An 8,031-nucleotide genomic window follows, 5' to 3' on the forward strand; every position below is an offset into this window, starting at 1 on the left:
AGCCAAATCGGAGATCATGAGGTCATTTTTTGCCAAAATCAGTCTTGTTTGTAAAAGAATGACCCATATGCAGTTTGTGACGCGGAAAATTTGTTGAAAACTCAAAAGGGCTTTCAAAAACATTAAAAGATTCCTAGAGCGGAAATGAATAGAAATAGCAATTCGATAAGAGAACTTCCAATTTATTATTGTTAGTTATAGAGCCGTTGTAAGTGGATTATCATTTTGAAAATCTATTTGTCTTTTAAATATCTAATCAAAGACTATTTCAAAATCTGAGAACAGCTGTGAAATTCATTCTATTTTGGATAGCTGACTTACTGTCTTTACAGAACTTACATCCGTCTGTGATTCATTTATTCTGTATCTAAAGATGTTCAATAGTTTTTAAAATTTTTTCTATAGGCTTAGTTACCCTTTGCTTCTACAGCATGACTCTCTAGGCTTTCCAGTATTTTAAGATATTATTGGATATTAGTTTTATTAAAAATGTAAGAGAAACACTGTGACTTGAATTTAACTACTTTAGATGGTAAAAAGGTGACAGCGGTTTTTCTCATTACAATTGCTATTCCAGTATCTCTACTATTTTTTCCTATTTTAGTCCCAGATTCATACCATAGTTCCGAGCTTGGTCTCAAGATAGCGCAATCATTAATGTCTTTAAATTGTTCTGAGATTACACATTTTTTACATCAGAAACCATAAAAATAAAATATTATCTAGAATAAATTAAGGTTGTTGACGTTACCTGTTAAGTTGCTTCTTCAAAGTGATATATATGAGATAGTCAGAGCTGTGTGTAGGTTGTTTATATGGTCATCACAATGCGAATCGCCGCAATACTGGCAGGACTTACAAGTTTTTTCACAGCAACAATTCGGTCTTTGTAACATTTCAATGAACTGTTATATACCCTTTTCAGTGCTTTTTGAGTCTTAGTTATCTTTGACCACAAACTTACTGAAGTGTTGTTGATTTAATAATAGGTTTGTATGGTAACGTCATCATCTTTGGTGGTTGTCTCCATGTCTTACCAAATAGCCTTAAACTAAGTAAATTCTGGGGATTTATTTGTTATATATAAAAAGTGGTTGTTCCACTTAAGCGTCTTGTCTCGGATCACCCCGAGATATGTGAACAAACAGATGTATGTTAATGAGAGCTTTCTTCAGTTTACACTGTGAATATTTGATTTTCACCAATGATAAAGTCGAGGTCTGGTCTTATCAAATGCTTTCTGTTTTTGTTGGTTTCAAATTCCTTTGTATTTCAATGGAATTTCAGCTACTTTTGTGTACGGTTTAACACTCAATTTAGTTAATAATGGTTATTAAAACTAAAATGAAACTCTTTAGTAATTTTAAAATAGTTAACATATTACTTATTATTGTAACTATGTTCTTTTTGCAACTTTTGTCTTACCAGAAACATAGTCTTTTCCTTTAACATGAAGTATACTTTCAAATTTTCGTTCCTTTAAATGGCATGTTATTTAGAATTAAATGTTAAATACTTGCATTCATAGTTATCGTTCCATTTACTTGACTTCGCATTTAGTGTAAATTATATTCAAGTTCATTATGTTGTCTAATTTTTGTATATGGTATGTTCCATGTATATCTTGTTTTTATTGCCAAATAAAAGGCCACAACTGCATAAACGAAAACGATAAGCAACTATCTTTTTGTATCTGTATTTCTGTGTGCTTTAGAGGATGGTTGTTATGTCATTTAGCTCGTCTGTATGTAATGCATTTTTCCAGTCAAAATAACAATAACATAAAAATAAGTAGAAATAATATACATATCATCTCTGCTAGCATTAGTAAATGCCACACCAGTGATAGCAGCCGTAGCAGTTGTAGACGCACCAGTAACTGCTACTGTAATGTGAAATGCATATCATGCGCTTTACGCGCAGTAGTTTCCGTGCATTAATTCGCCAGTTCTTTGCTCATCATCAAGTGATGTCAAGAACCACATAAAAGGATTCATTGTGTTTTCGCTTTATAAGCAGCACACATTGTGCCCACACTCGTTCCAGTTGCGTTCTTCTTCGAATATGGTAGTTCAGTATTGTTATTTAACTTTTATTATTTCAATTTTGTTAAATTCTTTAAGTTATTTAATAAATATAATAACATTTTTGCAATGTCATTATTAGAACTTGAAATTCTCTTATCAATGCTATTGTTCATATAGCTTAAAACTACCTTTAGATCTAACAAATATTTTGTGCCCAAACATTCGAATCTTTGATGATTATGGTAAATTAAAGATATCTACGTGCTATAGTCCCTTGTTATCAACGACCCAACTAAGTGACGTTCTTAGTATAGACAAACTTTTTGTTTTTAAAAATGCAAGAAAAACTTATAAACAACTACATTTAAGTGATACAAGTGGATATTGTTATCAATACCATTAAGCTTATATTGTGTTGATACGTATATTCTACAGACTTTGTTTTTTATCAAATAGCCAACAGGTTTTAGAATAGTTTAAAAAATACAAAACTCCAACATGTTTTTCTAGATATAAAAGATGCGTTTAACAACATCTTGAATAAAACTTTAAACAGACCCTGACTAAAAGACAGATTTCTAATTGTATAAATGAACTACATGCTTTATACCAGGAATTCACTAGTTTAAAAACTAAAATAGCACTCACGACTGTGCTTCCAATGAGATGCGTTGTCGCCACAAATGCAGAGAAATAGATGAACTATTACTAGAATTAGAACCCAGCAATTCTGATAATCTAGTAGAAAACTACTTATTACGACATGGAGGAATATTTGAGTACATATCAATGTTTACATATATATATATACATATATATATATATATATATATATATATACCTGTTTTTATACTTATCTATTATCTAATAAAAGTAATTAAATATTAAAATATATTGAAGTCTTACACCAAAATTAATGCGTTCACAAGTAGACACATAATTATCAAAATATTTGATAGATCACAATGGTTGACATACATTTGTATCACAGAAACCATGAGACAGGTCTTACATCAATTATTAAGGTTCCTGTAAAACTTACAGCTTCGCATTCTATTTCAGTATCAATTCCTTCAGCAAGGAAGGAGTATGACCAATGATCAGATTCGCTAAGAATGTTGTATAAACCGTAATAAGTTCGATATTTTCGCATAGCAACTTTCTTAAGTAGCTAGAATAAACCAAAATATTTTTTTTTTTTTTTTTTTAAAACATACATTTATTTATTGCATCTTCTCTTAAAATGAGACTGTTAGTCTATTACAACTGTTAGTTGTAAAATCTTATAACTAATTACATAATGTTACAAATTTTTATTTTAATTATACATTGTATAAAATAAAATAAAATAAGTAAACCTTATATCACGAACCTCACTTAGATTAATGGGTTAAATTTCATTAGAGTGAATGTTAGGTGGTTTCTTAAGAAAGTGGTTCAACTTTAACAGATTACTAAAAAGAAAGGTGCGGTTTTTACTTCAAGCTGTTGAATATTAATTAACGGATGGACGGTCAGCTCTTTTTAGACGGGAAGTAATGGATAGAAGTGCGAGATTTCTTGCTAAGGGATTAACATGCTCTGTCAGCCTTTTATTGTATTTTTTTCTTATATTGTCAAATTCAGCTTTAACTAGGGGAATTTGTAGATCTCGGTGTATACTTTCATTCCTAATATACCATGGGGCACCAGTGATAATTCTTAGTATTTTTGACTGAGCTCTTTGTATAATTTCAATATTTGAAGCACTAGCATTGCCAAATAGCTGGATACCATAAGTCCATATTGGTTTTATGATGCTGTTATACAAGAGTACTTTATACTCTAGGCACAGGGAAGATCTGCTATTAATGAGCCAATGCAACTTAGAGGCTTGAAGCTTCATCTGAATTTTTTTTGGCTTCAATATGTTTGCGCCAAGTTAGTCGTCTGTCTAGGTGGATACCTAAGTACGTTATATTATCTGCTTGTGGTATGGGAATGTTGTTTAGTAAAATTGTTGGAGATGTACTCCGATTTAAGGTAAAAATGACGTGTCTATATTTTAGTTCGTTAATTTTAATTCGCCATTTTGACAACCATTTCTCCACCCGATATAAGTGAGATTGAAGTTGGTTTGAAGCTAGCACAGCGTTTCTGTTTCGGCATAAAATTGCCGTATCATCGGCAAACGTTGTGGTGATAACTGAACTACTTATCGGGATATCAGATGTGTAAAGTACATACAATATAGGGCCAAGAACACTTCCTTGTGGAACGCCAGCTTCTATTGGGAAATTATTAGAAGTATATGATTTGCATTTCACTTTAAAGCTTCTATTATGCAGATACGATTCTAGAACTGAGTGGACATTTGCAGGTAATGAATAGCGTATCTTATATATGAGTCCATTATGCCATACTTTATCAAATGCTTGTTTAACATCAAGGAATACCGCTGAACAATATTCTCTGAGCTCAAATGCGTGTCTTATTTCATTCGTTATACGATTCACTTGCTCAATAGTTCCATGTTTTTCCCTAAAACCAAACTGGTGGGACGGTATTAAGTTTTGAACGTCAAGGAACGGTTTTAGCATGGTTTTAGAAAGGCATGGCAGTAAGCTTATTGGCCTGTATGAACAGGCAAGCGTGGGGTCTTTACCTGATTTATGAATTATAATAATCATGGATGTTTTCCACTCTGTTGGATAAAAGCCAAATTTAATTATGGCATTAAAAAGTCTTGTGATAAAATTTATGGCCAAAAGGGGTAAGTTTTTTATCATGATGGGTGAGATATTATCATATCCCGGTGCTTTTTTGCAATCTAACTTATTTGTGATTATTTGAACAAGATCATTGGCCGTGATATTCATGTCAATAGATGGTGCTGGTGGATCTTGAGTGGGAAAGTCATATTGTCCTGCTGCAGGATTTGGTTGGAACACCTCTTTTAGGTAATCAGCAAAAACGTTAGATTTTTCTTCATCACTTCGCGCCCAGTTTCCAAGAGAGTTTCATATTGGAGAATTGGAGTCTATGGGAGGATTTATACCTTTGCTAGCATTCCACAAAGATGAATGGTTTTTGCCATTTGGACATAGGTTTTGAATATAATTATATTGTCTGACTTTGTCTTCCTTGCTTAATGCAGATCTAAGTCTTCTTTGGGCTTCCTTAAATAAGTTTTGCGCTAAAGGGGACCTAGATTTTTGCCATTCACGCCTTAATCTACGTTTTTGTAAAACTAAATTCTCTATGTCACTATTTGTAAGAACTCTATTGAATCTGTAAATTTTATTGCCTTTAGGGGTGGAGTTTTCTGCTGCTGAAATCAGAATTGAGTTTAAAACCGAGGTTGCGTCCTCAATATGAGACTTACACTTTATCTTGTAATTTGTGTGTATGTGTGAGTTAATATACTTTTTATATTTGAGCCAGTTTGTTTTAGGACTTGTAAGGCTATAGGAACAGTCTCGTAACTGAGGACCATCACGTAAGCAAAATGTAACTGGAGAATGGTCAGAAGACAAATCGCAGCTAGTGTATGTTGAGATAAAATTTTTGCTTATGCCTTTGGATACGGCGAAGTCTATTAGGTCTGGTATTTTATTGTTATCAGCAGGCCAATATGTTGGCTGCCCAGGAGAGATTACGTCTAGTGAATTTTTTCTATTTACAATTGAATTGCAGAGCTGTTTTCCTTTTGGATTACAGAGTCGTGAACCCCAATACGTGTGCTTGGCGTTGTGGTCTCCCGCCGCAAGAAATCTTTCACCTAGAGTTAAAAAGTAATCCGTAAATTGGGTCTCAGTAATGTTGAAGCGAGGAGGGCAGTAAACTGCCGATAAAGTTAAATTTTTTCCTGTGTGCTTAAGGTGTATTGATGTGGCTTGCATATAATTATGAGCATATGTACCTAGAAAATAGTGTTTTAGACACCTTCGTATCAAAATACCTGTACCACCATGTGCTTTGTCATCTGGGTGATTGGTTTTATAGAATAAATAACCAGGAATAGAAAAGAAATTTTTGTTAGTTAGATGTGTTTCTGAGCAAAGCTTTACATCCACACTTTCTCGGGACATGAAATTTGTGAGTTCAAGTTTAAGTTGGCTTAAGCCGTTTGCATTCCATGTACAAGTTTTTAAAGTACTCATTATTTAGATAAAAACATTTGCATTAATTGGCTTTGCATTTTAACTATCTCGTTAAGAGTAGTTTGCATGATTGACATGAACTGAGTTAAGCTCTGAGTGAGTGGAGATCATTATTTCCAAACTATTACTTTGAACTGGAGGGGCTTGTTGCTTGTCAGATTTAACGACATTAGCATATGAAACACCTGGTGTAACAGGCTTAGAAGTTAAAGGTTGAGGTACTTCAACTAATTTAATGGTGTTGCTTCTTGTAGAATTACGCAACGCTTCTTTCTGCAGAGCTAACCTGTGCTTTAGTTCTTTATAAATAGGACAGCCTCTGTAGTTTGCAGTGTGATTTCCACTGCAGTTGCTACATTTTTTGGAGTTGGTATCCTTTAATGCTTTTTTATCGCATTCGGAACTATGGTGAAGCTCGCCACAAGCTACGCACACTGTACGAAGAGTGCAATATGACTTAGTATGGCCATACTCTTGGCAGTTTGTGCATTGCACCGAACCATTTCTTTTGTGGGGCTCCTCAACGCTAATTCTGCGGTGAAGTAAATACTGTAGGTTGTAGATGGGATGGCTCTCATTTTTTTTAAGCTTAGAAACTTCCGGGTGAAGTTCAACTTTAAACATAGGTTGTGGGATTTTATCTTTGTTAACAATATTTATTACTGCTCTAGCGCTAAAGCCTTTTTCGCTTAGGACATTTGTTATCTCAATGGGTTCTACATCTGATTCGATACCTTTAATTACGATAACAAGGCCCTTACTACTCTTTAGTTGGTATGTGTAGTAATTTTTTTTGCTGTCTTCGAAATATTTGGTTATGACTCTAAAATTGTTTTCAGTGTCGATTTGGATTTTGGTTTCGTGTATATTGCCCCTAGTTATAGGAACAATATGAAAAGTATTGTTTCCAATCAGACTTGCAAGGATTGTAACGAGGTTATTTGAGCTGCGTTCACGCAAGTAGATTGGAGGCGGTTTAAAATTTTTGTTAATAGGCTGATTAGCTTCATCTGTAGTTTCAGCTAATTCAGCAAATCTATTGCCAGAAAGAATGTTTGTAGTTGCACTATCTTTGATGGTTTTAGTTATTTTAGCACCTTTTGAATTGCTTTTTTGAGGACTAAGTTTGCGTTTCATATTTACATAGCGTTCCATGCCTGTTTGGACCTTTATTTTATTTTTTGGACTCGCTAAGTCGGAAAATGCAAGCGAAGTTGCTGAAGGTGCAATGTTTGACAAGCTTTTGTCAGTTTGTGTAGTTTTCAGAGGCAACGTATTCGATGCGTCTATTACCAAATAAGCATTACGTTTACTTGGAATGCTTATCGTATGTCTTCTAACTAGATTTTGATTGCTCATTTGCATACGTGGTTATATATGCAAATAGCAGGTGTGCTATAAGATTTACTTAATTTAACTACTATTAATATTAATTGATATTAAATTAAATTAACTATATAAATATAAGTAAAATTAAATTAAATTAATATAAAGAAGAAAATAATAAAAATAAAAATGAAGATGTAAAAATAAAATGAAAATGTGTAAAATATTATACTTTATATTCTAATAATTAAACATATAAATAAAAACAAAAAGAGAGAAAAAAGAATAATAATTATACTAAGAATAATAATAATAATAATAATAATAAAAAAATAATAATAATTAATAAAATAAATATCTTTAAATTCCAAAATCCAATGTTAGCACGTATGTTGGTTTTGATGTTGTGTTGTGTTGTGATGAATTGCGGGCTTCCAATTACAGCTTTTGTGGAACACGTTTGTAATAATACTAGCTGTCTCTATCAGCACTTTTTTGTTTTGTTTATATATTCACAAAACCGCACTGATATTTTG

This window comes from Teleopsis dalmanni, chromosome 1 (assembly GCF_002237135.1).
Source record: "Teleopsis dalmanni isolate 2A chromosome 1, ASM223713v2, whole genome shotgun sequence".
Classification (NCBI taxonomy): domain Eukaryota; kingdom Metazoa; phylum Arthropoda; class Insecta; order Diptera; family Diopsidae; genus Teleopsis; species Teleopsis dalmanni.